The sequence below is a fragment of the Chiloscyllium punctatum genome, chromosome 36, assembly GCF_047496795.1.
Source record: "Chiloscyllium punctatum isolate Juve2018m chromosome 36, sChiPun1.3, whole genome shotgun sequence".
Taxonomy (NCBI): Eukaryota; Metazoa; Chordata; class Chondrichthyes; order Orectolobiformes; family Hemiscylliidae; genus Chiloscyllium; species Chiloscyllium punctatum.
In genome coordinates, this window is record NC_092774.1 from 25,660,134 (window position 1) to 25,675,902 (window position 15,769).

A 15,769-nucleotide genomic window follows, 5' to 3' on the forward strand; every position below is an offset into this window, starting at 1 on the left:
CCAGAAGATTAGTCAAGCATGATTTCCCCTTCATAAATCCATGCTGACTCTGACCTATCCTGTTACTACTATCCAGATGTGTCGTAATTTCATCCTTTATAACAGACTCCAGCATCTTTCCCACCACTGAGGTCAGACTAACGGGTCTAGAATTTCCTGCTTTCTCTCTCTCAACTTTCTTAAAAAGTGGGATAACATTAGCCACCCTCCAATCCGCAGGAACTGATCTCGAATCTATCGAGCTCTGGAAAATAATCACCAATGCATCTACGATTTCTTGAGCCACCTCCTTCAGTACCCTGGGATGTAGACCATCAGGCCCCGAGGACTTATCAACCTTCAGAATTTAAATCCTTGATTCCTGCACCAGTTCCCCATCCACATGTTCAAGTCCATTATTCCCCTGTTTCTGGTCTCACCAGCCTGAGGAACTGGAAGCAAACCGGAGATAACCACCCTGGATGTCCTGCTTTTCAGCCTTCTTCCTAGTTCTCCGAAGTCCTGCTGTAGTATGTTCCTCCTCAACTCCCCGACATCATTTGTGCCGACATGTACCACCACCTCTGGCTCTTCACCTTCGTCCTTGAGGATTTCCTGCACTCTGTCTGTAATGTCTTTAACCCTAGCACCAGGAAGGCAACACACCATCCTTAAGTCCTGCCTGCTGCCACAAAAACCCCAGTCAGTTCCTCTCACTATGGAGTCCCCTATTACCACAGCCCTGTGCAATGTCCCACTCAAATAACAATCACTTACCTTCCCGACCGGCTTTGCGCTCCGACTTCACTTTCGCCCAGCACCCGCTGTTCTCTGCTGCATGAAGACAGCAAACTATGCCAGGATAGTCACACATAAGGAATGAGATAAAAAAAAGAGTAAGGGGAGACAGGCTTAGAGTAATGGTAGAAGTAAACAGAGGCGGAGAGAAGCTAGAGCTTGTGATTGGTTACTTTTGCTGTAGCGTGTAGCCAATGAGGTGAAAGGGGAGGACCGAGAGACGGAGCTGAACAGAATAAATCAGAATGTAACCCTCAGATCAGGGTGCTTACTCATTAGACACCCATTCTTGCAAGTAGGTATCAATAACATTCGCTGCTTCAGAATTTGACTCGGACTGAAATTTATTAATATGCGAGTTTAGTTTCTCACAATTTTCTCGTTTTATTCCCTGGGATGATGTGGGAGAATTGTTAGATTTGGGTCAGCCGTTTTGTCACATATTAAAAGCCTGGAAACCATTTTGAATCTCTTCTTAGGGCCTACTTGCTAAAGCTTATGTTTCCCAGGCTCAGAGGAGACTGTTGGCCTTGCAGCTGTGCTGCTCCCTGATAAACAAATTCTTTCCTTGCATGGGACTTTATTTCCATCCTCCACAGTTGGCGAGTCAGGCAGGAGACACCCTGGTCCTGCCAGGTCACTGGCCAATATCCTTTGAGAGATGAAATATAGAGGGTGGTTGCTGCTTTTGTCAGTCCAAAATAAGAGAGAGGAGAGAGAGAGGGGGCGTGCAGACAGGCAGGAGGGTGCGCAAGCAGGTTGAGGGGGTGTGCAGGCAGGTACAGAGAGAGGGGGGCGCGCAGGAAGGTCGAGAGATGGGGGCGTGCAGGCAGGTCGAGGGGGGGGGTGCACAGAGAGAAAGAGGGGTGGGGTGGTGCGCAGGCAGGCAGAGAGAGAGACTGACTCAGCGCCTGCAGCCTGCAGAAAGGTTAACACTTCATAATCTGGTTTGAATGCACATTTGCCTGGGTATGGGGCTGAAATCACAGGGGAAGCCCCTGAAGAACAGCACAAACTATGGCCTCAAATACGGTACTCCCTCCACACCCAAACCAAAATGTGGTGACCCCTGATGGACTGGTTTGTGTTCGTTCTTTCTGATGCCTATTTTAGATGATTATACGCATTATTGTACACACTTGAGCAAAGAGGGAATGGTTAATACTCTGTTACAAACTGGTGGCACCCAGATTTTCAGAAAGCAGCGAGCAAATTTTAAAAAGCTGAAGCGTGTTTAATTTGATCGTTCTGCCTTTCACTGAACTCTTATCTTTCTTTCATGAACTATGTTTGATTGGGCCTGATAACCTCTAGTAAACAGGAATTACTGTTTAATACTTTTCTTTTACACATGTGGAAAATATGTTTGTGAAAAATATAAGTGTTGCTTCTACAGAAAAATTGTGGAAAATAGGTTTGTGAAAATGTAAGACTCAGTGCTGCAGAAACCACAATCAACGGTCATAAGATTCAGTGTGGGCTACCAGGGAGGAAAAGCTGCTTTAGCAGAAGCCTTAATGCAGAAGTCGTGCACGCTAACAACAGACCACAGAGGAATGTGGTAAAACGGTCAAGCTAACACCTGGAATTTGTCACAACAAGGAATTGGATAGGCCAAATAAGACAAGAAACAAACAAGAGTAAGGGGGTGACAGGCTTAGAGTAGTGGGAGAAGTCAACAGAGGAGGAGTGAAGTGAGTAACTTGTGATAGGTTTGACACTTTGCATGGTAAGCCAATAAGGTAAAAGAGGAGTACTGAGAGAGTCAGCTGAACTGTATAACTGCGATGTAAACTTTTGATCGTGGTGCCTACTTGTAGGACACCCATTCTTATAAGAATGCTTTAATAAATATCTGCTTTGGAACTTGACTCAGACTGAAATTATTGAAGAGTGAGTGGCATTTCTCACACACAGAAGGTCAACCACTCTTGCTGCTGGGTATGTGCCCATATCCCCATCCATCCCAAACTCACACTAAGCGAGCCCTTATAGAATTTGACCGACTTGCAGCTTTCTTTCCCCTGCCTTTGGAACTGCTCAACTGAAAATCAAAGTCACCCCACAGACAGTTCAGTTCACTGTTGTGGCCCTCCTCTCCGGCAATCTCCCAGATGCCGAGATTTTCCCTGATGATGATTCCCAATCCCTGGAACCATCTGCCCCTGTCCTTACTGAACCCGGAGACTATCTGTCCGATCTCCAACCACCACCCCCTGGCTCTGGGTATATAATCTCCCTTTTGCTGACACCCTCAATCTCCTTTTTTTTAATATATGAAAAAGGAGGGAATGTGGGAGAATTTGACCAAAGTTGACAAAACTCTGTGGAAGTTATTTTGTCACAAAGCAATGTTAGCAGTAAAATGTAGCCTGCTAACGTAATGCTGTCTGAGCCCTGGCTAAGGAATTCTGTTTTGATAGCCTGACCTTGCAGCTGCAGGCTGTCTCTGCTCCTCAGGCCATTAGACTGTGCTGCTTCAGAATGATGTATTGTTTCTCTCTGTTCCTTATCAGTAATTCGAGCTGAGCTAAACCTGTAGTATGAGATAACATTCAGTTTTGTAGACATGAAGAAATGTAGGTTTGGGCAATGTATGTGAACCTTACGACTGCCCCTCAGTTGCATAATCAATAGAGACCGGGCTTGTGTTTTACCATAAAACTTGTAACACTGTTTTGAACAAAAAAGGCTTCCCCATAGCAATGAATAAAGCTAGTTAATTGCTCAAGGTCTCCTCTCCTGACTACTTTGCTTTAAACGATTTGGCACACGAGTTCCTTTGCCCCAACAGCACTAACAGTTACATCTAAGAGAGAAGTGATTGCTGGGCCTCTTGCTGAGATATTTGTATCATCGATAGTCACAGGTGGAGTGCCAGAAGATGGGAGGTTGGTAAACGTGGTGCCACTGTTTAAGAAGGGTGGTAAGGACAAGCCAGGGAACTATAGACCAGTGAGCCTGACCTCGGTGGTGGGTAAGTTGTTGGAGGGAAATCCTGAGGGACAGGATGTACATGTATTTGGAAAGGCAAAGACTGATTAGGGATAGTCAACATGGCTTTGTGCATGGGAAATCATGTCTCACAAACTTGATTGAGTTTTTTGAAGAAGTAACAAAGAAGATTGATGAGGGCAGAGCAGTAGATGTGATCTATATGGACTTCAGTAAGGCGTTCGACAAGGTTCCCCATGGGAGACTGATTAGCAAGGTTAGATCTCATGGAATACAGGGAGAACTAGCCATTTGGATACAGAACTGGCTCAAAGGTAGAAGACAGAGGGTGGTGGAGGATGGTTGTTTTTCAGACTGGAGGCCTTTGACCAGTGGAGTGCCACAAGGATTGGTGCTGGGTCCTCTACTTTTTGTCATTTACAAAAATGATTTGGATGCGAGCATAAAAGGTACAGTTAGTAAGTTTGCAGATGACACCAAAATTGGAGGTGTAGTGGACAGCGAAGAGGGTTGCCTCAGATTACAACAGGATCTGGACCAGATGGGCCAATGGGCTGAGAAGTGGCAGATGGAGTTTAATTCAGATGTTGCGAGATGCTGCATTTTGGGAAAGCAAATCTTAGCAGGACTTATACACTTAACGGTAAGGTCCTCGGGTATGTTGCTGAACTAAGAGACCTTGGAGTGCAGGTTCATAGCTCCTTGAAAGTGGAGTTGCAGATAGATAGGATAGTGAAGAAGGGCTTTGGTGCTTTCCTTTATTGGTCAGAGTATTGAGGTATAGGAGTTGGGGGTCATGTTGCAGCCAAACAGGACATTGGTTAGACCACAGTTGGAGCATTGCGTGCAATTCTGGTCTCCTTCCTATCAGCAGGATGTTATGAAATTTGAAAGGCTTCAGAAAAGATTTACAAGGATGTTGCCAGTGTTGGAGGATTTGAGCTATAGGGAGTGGTTGAACAGGCTGGGGCTGTTTTCCCTGGAGCATCGGAGGCTGAGGGGTGGCCTTATAGAGGTTTACAAAATTATGAGGGGCATGGATAGGATAAATAGGCAAAGTCTTTTCCCTGGGGTCAGGGAGTCCAGAACTAGAGGGCATAGGTTTAGGATGAGAGGGGAAAGATATAAAAGAGACCGAAGGGGCAACCTTTTCACACAGAGGGTGGTGCTTGTATAGAATGAGCTGCCAGAGGATGTGGTGGAGGCTGGTACAATTGCAACATTTAAGAGGCATTTGGATGGGTATATGAATAGGAAGGGTTTGGAGGGATATGGGCCGGGTGCTAGCAGGTGGGACTAGATTGGGTTGGGATATCTGGTCGGCATGGACGGGTTGGACCGAAGTGTCTGTTTCCATGCTGTACATCTCTATGACTCTATGACAGCCGATGGGATGAATGGACTAATTTCTGCTCCTATGTCTTATGATCGCTTGCTGTCCTGGACACAGTGAGAGAATTGGGAGCAGGAGTAGGTCATTTGGTCTTTTGAACTTGCCCCAGCATTGAACAGATCATAATGGGATATTAACCAACATCTCGGTGGATAGGCTGGGACTTTTTCACTGGAGCACAGGAGGTTGAGAGGTGACCTTACAGAGGTGTATAAAATCATGAGGGACATCGAGGAGGTGACCACCGGGTATCCTTTCCCAAGAGGAGGGGGGGCATCAAGATCATGCAGCAAATTTGAAGGAGAGAGGAGAAAGATTTTTAAAAGACATGAGAGGCACCTTTATTTCTTTACACAGAGAATAGTTGATGTGTGGAATGAATATCCAGAGGAAGTGATGGATGCAGGTCCAGTAACAACATTTAAAAGACATTTGGATAAGTACATGAACAGGAAAGGTTCAGAGGGATATGGGCCACACACTAGGTGGGATTAGTTGAATTTATGAATATATTCAGCATGGACCAGTTGGACTGAAGGGTCTGTTTCTGTGCTGTCTGACACTATAACTGTTCAAGACTGGTCTTAAAATCATTTTCTTGCCTTCCCCTATAACCATCCACTTCCTTGCTGTTCAAAAACCAGATGAACACGGTCTTGAATATATTCAACAACCCCCTAACTGCAGGAAGGCATCCCCACTTCTGAACTCAACTCCTCTTGCTAATATATCACTTGCCTTGCAGATTGCTTGCTGCACCTGTCTGACAACTGACATTGACTGGTGTAGAAAGGACGCTGAGGTCCCTTTGTACATCTGCACATCATTCCTGAAGAAGGGCCCGTGCCCAAAATGTTGACTCTTCTGCCTAACCCACTGTGCTTTTCCAGTACCACACTTTTTGACTCCGATCTCCAGTATCTGCAATTCTCACTTTCTCCACATCCCAATACATCACCATTTAAATAATACACCTCCTTTTTGTTTTTTTTTTCCACAGCAAAGGCTAAACCTTCACATGGTGGTACTGCATTTGCCACGTGTTTGCAAATTGTGGTCTTCTGTACAAAGGGGAGACTAAGCGTAAACTTGGGGAACGATTCGCTGAGCGTAGCAGCTGGATCCACAGAGGCTGAACAGACCTCCCAGTCACCACCCATTTTAATTCCCCTTCCCACTCTCTTTCTGACATGACCATCTTTGGTCTCCTCCATTGTCACAACGAACCAAACCGCACATTGGAGGAACAACACTTCATCCTCCGTCTGAGCAGCTACAGCTCGGAGGACTCAACATTGTTATCGCCACTTTCAAATAATCTCCCTACCCATTCCTGAGCCTGGACCACTCATTTCCACTGGTCCATGCCACCAACCAGATCGTGCCCTCGGCCTGCCTTCACCTATCCACACTTCACCACACTGCCCCTTGCACTCCCTTTATCTGCATCTCCCCCTACACCTGCCCCCAGTCCTGAAGAAGGATTACACCCGAAATGTCGACTTCTCCACCTCCTGATACTGCCTGGCTTGGTGTGTTCTTCAAGTCTCCTGCCTGTCTATTTTGCTAATTGAGACACAGACCTGCACCAACGTTTCCAGAGTCTGTCCCCTCCAGGATTCACTCCTTTTCCTTTCAATTGCTGCAAGTCAATAATTGAATCCCAGAATGGAAAAGAGAGTGCCGTGCTCATAGATCTTGAACAGAGGAAGGAATTTGCCGTCTGGGTGACGCTCAATCTTTACTCAGAGAGAGGAACAGGAGTAGAAGCTTCAAAAGCTCATGGACCAATGTCCGCATTCAGACAATTAGGTGGCTCTGATTGGCAGGAGGACCAGACGCCTTCCGGTCCTCCAGGTTTCTCTATTGGTCAATCAAGAAAAGGTTCGTGCGCCTTTATTTTAACCTGACAGCGATGAGCATGCCCAGTGTTTTGCTGACACCGGCGGGCATGCGCACAGCTTTGCTGACACCGGCAAACATGCGCAGTATGCTCTACGTGTGGATGGTGTTACTGGCAAATTTTAAGAGTGTAAATACCAAAAGGAATTAAAAGGGGCAGAGCCACAATTTTTTCCCCAGTGGTTCGACATTTTGCATTTTGTCTCGTTGCTCAACGTTTGTATGTCTTTTCCTCTTGTTGAGAGAGAGTGTCCCAGTGAGCTGACTGTGGGAAGGAGCTGCAACCAGTTACACAGACTGAAGAGCCCTTACACTCTTCGCAGGAGGGAGTGCTTGCTTCCTGAGTGTGATCACAGTTTCCATTGTTAATCGGAAACAGAGAGCCAAAAGGATACCAGAACTGCGGAGAAGTCGTGGAAATGTGGGGACTGTGGGAAGGGATTCCATTCCCTGCCGGTCCTGGAGATTCAACAGTTCAGTCGCAGTACGGGGGCCGTTCTTCAAAACATTATTTCTCATTGTGTTTTTGTCATTCACGCTGCCTGATTACCTTGAACTTATACAAGTGCCCTGTTCATAACATCTTTAATAATAGCTTTGAACATTTTCCCTATGACATAGGTAAACAGTTTCCTGTTCTTGGTCTCCCTTTTTGAAGAAAGCAGTTTACCAATCTAAAGAAACCTTCCCTGAAACTAATGTGGTTTGGAAAATTAAAACCAATGCATTAACTATTTCACTAGCCAGTTTTTCTGTAAGATTCTAGGATGAAATCTTTCGTACCTGGAACTTGTCAACCCGTAGTTCCAACAGTTTACTCAGTACTACTTCCCTGGTAATTGTACTTTTCTTCAGTTCCTCCCTCCCTTTCAATTCCTGATTTACAGCTTGTACCAGGGTGTTTCTTGTATCCTCTTTAGTAAAGACATTCAAGCTCTTTTCAATTCATCTGTCATCTCTTTATTCTCTGTTATTGAGTCCCCAGACTCATTTTCTACAGAACCAACACTTATTTTGTGGGCAAATCTTTCCTCTCCAGAAAGTATTGGTACTTAACACGATAAAATTCAATTTGAAATATTATTCATTCAAACTTTACTAAGCACACCCTACAGATTTAAAATCCCACAGTGACACCGCTTTGTTATGATATTTAATTCTGAAGAGAAATTTGAATACCCAGAATAAATGGAAGAACTGTACACTAAGTTTTCACATTTTTAAACAATTAATTGGAGTAATTTAGCAGAATAGCATGTTTGGCCTTAAATTGCAAATCTAGTTTTCTTTCATGTGACGGAGCAGGTCCACACCAGGGAGAGGCCATTCACCTGCTCCGTGTGCGGGAAGGGATTCACTGATTGGTCTTCCCTGCGGAGACACCAGCCTGTCCACACTGGGAAAGAGACCGTTCACCTGCCCCGAGTGCGGGAAGGTATTCAGTCAGTCATCCCATCTGTTCAGACAACAATCCAGTCACACTTTTTTTTAATTTCAAAAATATACTTTATTCACAAAATAATTTGATGGTCTGTACAATTGGTCATGCCATACTTACATAAACATTTACAGAGATCAGAATTTATCATATGTATATACAGATCTGTATGTTTATCAATATATTTAGCTGAGGCGTTAGCAGAGCCCAAAAGATTGCGTGGGCCCCCTGTCCTTCTTTAGTCAGGCAGCTGTTACACGGTGGTCTTTCCCCACCGCGCCTTGGCGGCAGCTGCCCCAACCTTCAGCGCGTCCTTCAACACGTAGTCCTGGACCTTGGAATGTGTCAGTCTGCAACACTCAGTCAGGGTCAACTCCTTCAGCTGGAAGACCAACAGGTTTCGGACTGCCCAGAGAGCGTCTTTCACTGAGTTGATGATCCTCCAGGCACAGTTGATGTTCGTCTCGGTGTGCGTCCCGGGGAACAGACCGTAGAGCACGGAGTCTCGCGTCACGGAGCTACTTGGGACAAACCTCGACAAACACGACTGCATTCCTCTCCAGACTTCTTCTGCGTAGGCGCATTCCAGAAGGTGGTGTGTGACAGTTCGTGTCCCCCCCCCTGCAGTCGCTTTGAGGACAGCGTGCAGTGCGGCTGAGAGTCCGGGCATGCATAAAGGATCTCACAGGCAGAGCCCTTCTCACCACCAGCCAAGCCACGTCTTGGTGCTTGTTGGAAAGTTCTGGCGATGAGACATTCTGCCAAATGGCTTTGACAGTCTGCTCAGGGAACCGCTCGACAGGATCCGCCCTCTCCTTTTCCCGAAGGGTCTCAAGGACACTACATGCTGACCACTTCCTGATGGACTTGTGGTCAATGGTGTTTTTCTTCATAAACTTCTCCACGAAGGACAGGTGATACGGAACAGTCCAACTACTCAGAGCGTTCCGCAGCAGTGAGGCCAGGCCCATCCTTCGCAACACCGGGGACAGGTAGAACCTCAGTACGTAGTGACACTCAGTGTTTGCGTACCGGGGATCCACGCGCAGCTTGATGCAGCCACACACAAAGGTGGCACCGATCCAGTCACACAGTTTTTTTTATTTCAAAAAAATATACTTTATTCATAAAATACTTTAATGGTCTGTACTGTTGGACATGCCATACATATGTAAACATTCAGTTTGTTTGCATACCGAAAACAGAGTAATCATTCCTATTTACAGGTCTGTACGATTACATTTTTAGCTGAGGTGTTAGCAGAGCCCAAATGACTGCGCGGGCCCCCTGTTCTTCTTTAGTCAGGCAGATGTTACACGGTGGTCTTTCCCCACCGCGCCTTGGCGGCAGCTTCCCCAACCTTCAGCGGGTCTTTCAAAACGTAGTCCTGGACCTTGGAATGTGCCAGTCTGCAACACTCAGTTGGGGTCAACTCCTTCAGCTGGAAGACCAACAGGTTTCGGACCACCCAGAGAGCGTCTTTCACTGAGGTGATGATCCTCCAGGCACTGTTGATGTTCATCTCGGTGTGAGTCCCGGGGAACAGGCCGTAGAGCACGGAGTCCCACGTCACGGCGCTGCTCGGGACAAACCTCGACAAGCACCACTGCTTTCCTCTCCAGACTTCCTCTGCGTGTGCACATTCCAGAAGGAGGTGTGTGACAGTCTCATCCTCCCCGCAGCCGCTTCGAGGGCAGCGTGCGGTGCGGCAGAGAGTCCGGGCGTGCATAAAGGATCTCACAGACAGAGCCCTTCTCACCACCAGCCAAGCCACGTCTTGGTGCTTGTTGGAAAGTTCTGGCGATGAGGCATTCTGCCAAATGGCTTTGACAGTCTGCTCAGGGAACCGCTCGACAGGATCCGCCCTCTCCTTTTCCCAAAGGGTCTCAAGGACACTACGTGCTGACCACTTCCTGATAGACTTGTGGTCAAAGGTGTTTTTCTTCATAAACTTCTCCACGAAGGACAGGTGATACGGAACAGTCCAACTATTCGGAGCGTTCCGCGGCAGCGCGGTCAGGTCCATCCTTCACAACACCGGGGACAGGTAGAACCTCAGTACGTAGTGACACTTGGTGTTCGCGTACCGGGGATCCACGCACAGCTTGATGCAGCCACACACAAAGGTGGTCATCAGGGTGAGGGTGGCATTGGATGTATTTTTTTCCCCCGTTGCCCAGATCTTTGTACAGTGAGTCCCTTCGGACCCGGTCCATCTTTGACCTCCATATAAACTGGAAGATGGCCCGGGTGACTGCAGTGGCACAGATTCTGGGAATAGGCCAGACCTGTGCCACGTATAATAGCAATGACAGTGCCTCACACCTGATGACCAGGTTTTTTCCCGCGATGGAGAGCGACCGTAGCTTCCATCTGCCCAGTTTCTGCCTCGCTTTGCTGATACGCTCCTCCCAAGACTTGGCGCATGCCCCAGCCTCCCCGAACCAAATACCCAGCACCTTCAGGTGGTCGGTCCTGACGGTGAAGGGGATCGAGGATTGGTCGGCCCAGTTCCCGAAGAGCATGGCCTCGCTCTTGCCTTGGTTTACCTTGGCCCCCGAGGCCCGTTCGAACTGGTCACATCTGCACGAGTCTGCGCATGGACAGCGGATCCGAGCAGAAAATGGCGACATCATCCATATACAGGGAGGCCTTAACCTGCAGGCCCCCGCTGCCAGGAATAGTCACCCCTCTCAGGCTCACATCCTTCCTGATGGACTCGGCAAATGGCTCTATGCAGCACACAAACAAGGCGGGTGAGAGGGGGCATCCCTGCCTGACTCCAGATCTTACAGGGAAGCTATCTGATTCCCACCCATTGATTGAGACTGCACTGACAATGTTGGTGTAGAGCAGTCTGATCCAGTTGCAGATTCCCTCCCCAAAGCCCATTTTGGAGAGAACATCTCTCATATACCTGTGTGATATCCTGTCAAAGGCTTTCTCCTGGTCCAGGCTGATCAGGCAGGTGTCCAACCCTCTGTCCTGCACGTAGGTGATCGTATCCCTGAGGAGTGCGAGACTCTCAGCGATCTTCCTGCCTGGTACAGCACAGGTTTGGTCAGGGTGAATCACCGATCCCAGAGCAGACCTGACCCGGTTGGCAATGACCTTTGACAGAATCTTGTAATCCACATTCAACAGTGAGATTGGTCTCCAATTTCTGAGTTCCTCCCTCTCCCCCTTCCGCTTGTAGACGAGGGTGATGATGCCTTTCCTCATGGATTCACTCACGGTACCTGCCCGAATCATACTGACATACACCTCCAGCAGGTCCTGGCCAATCAAGTCCCAACCGAGCGGAATAGAGCTCGACTGGTAAGCCGTCGCTTCCGGGAGTTTTATTCTTTTCGAAGGACTCGAGGGCCTTGGTCAGCTCGTCCAGAGATAGTGGCTGGTCCAGCCTCTCTCGTGTTCCGTCATCTAGGACCTCCGTGATAGAGGACAGGAACGACTGGGAGGCCGCGCTGTCGGTTGGTTTCGAGTCATACAGACTGGCGTAGAAGGATTTGCTGATCTTCATGACGTCAGCCTGAGATGACGTTACCGAGCCATCTTCTTCCTTCAGGCTGCTGAGCACGGAGCTCTCTTTGTGCACCTTCTGGAAGAAGAAACGTGAGCATGTCTCGTCCTGCTCCACCGAGCGGACCCTGCACCGGAAGATTATCCTGGAGGCCTCCGAGGCAAAGAGCGAGGCTTGCTGGCCCTTCACCTCCTTGAGGTCCTCCGTGACATCCACCCCCATCGTCTGCAGCAGGAGCAGGTTCTGCATACTTTCCTAGAGCTGGGACAGTTTTCCCCGCCTCTCTCTCGCCTCCTGGACACCTTTGAGGATGAAGAACTTCTTGATGTTCCCTTTTACTGTTTCCCACCAGTCCGCTGGGGACTCAAAGAGGGGCTTCACGGTTCTCCAACCTGCGTAGTGCCTCCTGAGCTCCTCAATGTTTCCCGGGGTCAACAGCTTTGTGTTCAGCTTCCACGTTCCCTTACCAGCCCGCTGCTCGTCCTGTAAGTGACAGTCAGCCAGCAGGAGGCAGTGGTCAGAGAAGAACACCGGCTTGACGTCGGTCGATCTGACCGATCCAGTCACACCGAGTAGAGAACGTTTGGAAGCTTTGTGGGTGTGACTTCTATTAATATTCAAGAGGACATACATTCCTTGGTGAATTGAACACCTATTTAAGACACATGCAGTAGAGTTGGGAGGTGCAAACGCGTCATGTTTATCTCTGTGAAGAAGTTTACTCTGTGTAAAGATTGGCTCCGCTTTCTCCCTTTCCATGAGGCTGTGAGGACGATAATATGGTGTGAGATGTTGTATTATAAAGTGGTCTCTTTACTAACCCACTCACAACTCATTCATAAATCTTTTCTAACCTGTTAATATCTAATAATACTGCATTCCCGTTTGATTCATTCATAATTCCTTCCTATAATGCGGCTTCATTCATTCATAAAACCGTGGTTTTGTAGTCTATTTTACTATTACAAGATAGACTAAATTAAAACACCTTTCAAGTCATTCCTGCTTTTTCACACCTTCAACCCTTAACAGCTCTTGTTACAAGCAGTGTTTAGGCTTATTTCTACATCAAAAGCTAACTCTGAACGCAGTAATGTATTCAAAACAATACCATCCCATGCCATCTTGTCTCCATGAAAAATTATGATATTAATCAGTCCTTACCAACCACCTCTCGGGACCTGCACAGATACAGAGAATCAAACAGTTTCCTCAACTCGCAGCCACTGTCCCTTTAAGAAACTGACTATCTAGACTGCTTTTCTGTGAAATTGCAGGAATAAATGAAACTCACGCCGGCAAATACTAAAGAAATCTCACGACCCAGCTGCGGTAAGCAGTTTAATATCCTTTATTCTTTTATTCAGTGCAGGTACTATGTCCAACTTATTTGGGGCATACAGGCCTAGTATTTTTACTGACATTTGCTAACTTAAAAGACAAAAGGACTGTCACCTGTTAATTCTGCAAGCAGACCATACAAACAATCTCAATCCCATTGGGAGTAGCAGCCAGCGTTTGTGTCCAATAGATAAAACAATGAGACACCATAGTGACGGAGTGTTAATCTCTGTAAGAACTGTGTGTAAAGAGGCTGCTGTAAGGACGGTATTTCAGGATTCCATCACCACCTCAAACTTGTGCAATTTATAGTTGCTGAATAAAGAGACTAATTTCATCAGTCGCTGATTTTGATCGCTATTTGAACACGATCCCACAACGGGAACAGAGAATGCTCGCCCAGTGCTGAAGGTTGGACAGAAAGGAAAACTAAAGTTTCTGACAGCGGCTGACAATCTGAGTGGTGCTTGTGAGAAATGCCCGGAGCTATGTGGAAATTGTCAGGGTCTGGGTGACCCAATGATGTTGTGTAGCTCAGAGCCTGGGAACAAGTGGCAGGGTGGAGGGGGGAATGTGGACACAGGTTATGTCCCCACCATTGAGCTGGAGAGTACGGAAACTGACCTTTCCATCCAACTTGGCCATGCTGACCAGATATCCGAAATTAATCTTGTCCCATTTGCCAGCATTTGACCCATATCTCTCTCAACCAATGTATCCATCCAGATGCCTTTGAAATATTATAATTGTACCATTCCCACCACTCCCTCTGGCAGCTCATTCCATACATGCATCACCTTCTGTGTGAAACGATTACCCCTTAGATCCCCCTTCCCCTCTCACCTTAAACCTCTGCCCTCTAGTTTTGGACACCAACGGGTCTGGTTCCATGCTGTACAGCTGTATGAATCTAGTGTAAGTGATACTATATTGGTGGTAAACACTTGATGGGCCAAAGGGCCTTTTCTGTACTGTATGATTCTGTGATCAGAAAACTCCCGTAGTAGGGTTCCACAAAAGGCATTTTGTGCCTTTCAGAAACAGACACCATTTATAACAGATTAATGCAATAATAACCTTAACATGGAATTTAAGAACAGACATTGTTTCATTACAGCAGGCTCCTTCTGTACTGAAACCATTCTGTTGTTTGTGGGAGATCAGGCTGAGGAGCTTTAATTATTTAGGTTTAGATGTTACGCATAGAAGTCTGGAATAACAGTGGATTAGGAATCGTGTTTAGAGAGAATAGTACTCCAAGCCTCTCTAATCCTGTTGGGTTAACAAGAGAGAGGATGTCGCACTTACGCAGCATATAGAAGAATTGTGCAGCTTGTACAGTCAGTTGAGTTGATTCAGTTCTCAGACAAGACTGGATGTTGCTTTTGATGGATCCCTATTAAATGCTGCATTAGAACTCTCCAAGTCAAAGGAATGTGTCATGAGCAAATGAAACATCACATGGAGAAATAGGTGTTGGCATTTCTGTCTTTGTGTGTGCTGGAGGAAGTTTTCATATCAAGAAACATGTGTGGAGTGAGAAACAGTTAATGTCTAGAGTCTGATTTCACTCTTGTTCAGAACTGAAAGGGGCTGGAAAATGCTGATTTTTGTGTCATAGACAGAGGGGAGAGTAAGAGCAAGGGGAACACACAGTGAGAGTTCCCAGAGCATAAAGCATAGATTGTTAACAATGGTGAAGGAGCGATTGAGATATCATGTGGGTGTTAATGAAGCTGTGAAAGGGAGAAAGCAACCACACTGCTCAGAACAAAGTCAACAAGAAACGCCTGTGTGGGCAAATGGAACAAACTTGAAGATGACTAAGCAGGGCAGATTGATACAGTGAATGAGGTAAAAACAATTACTGCAGATGCTGGAAACCAGATTCTGGATTAGTGGTGCTGGAAGGGCACAGCAGTTCAGGCAGCATCCAAGTAGCTTCGAAATCGACGTTTTGGGCAAAAGCCCTTCATCAGGAATAAAGGCAGTGAGCCTGAAGCGTGGAGATATAAGCTAGAGGAGGGTGGGGGTGGGGAGAGAGTAGCATAGAGTACAATGGGTGAGTGGGGGAGGGGATGAAGGTGATAGGTCAAGGAGGAGAGGGTGGAGTGGATAGGTGGAAAAGGAGATAGGCAGGTAGGACAAGTCATGGGGACAGTTACTGAGCTGGAAGTTTAGAACGAGGGTGAGGTGGGGGAAGGGGAAATGAGGAAGCTGTTGAAGTCCACATTGATGCCCTGGGGTTGAAGTGTTCCGAGGCGGAAGATGAGGCGTTCTTCCTCCAGGCGTCTGGTGGTGAGGGAGCGGCGGTGAAGGAGGCCCAGGACCTCCATGTCCTCGGCAGAGTGGGAGGGGGAGTTGAAATGTTGGGCCACGGGGCGGTGTGGTTGATTGGTGCGGGTGTCCCGGAGATGTTCCCTAAAGCGCTCTGCTAGGA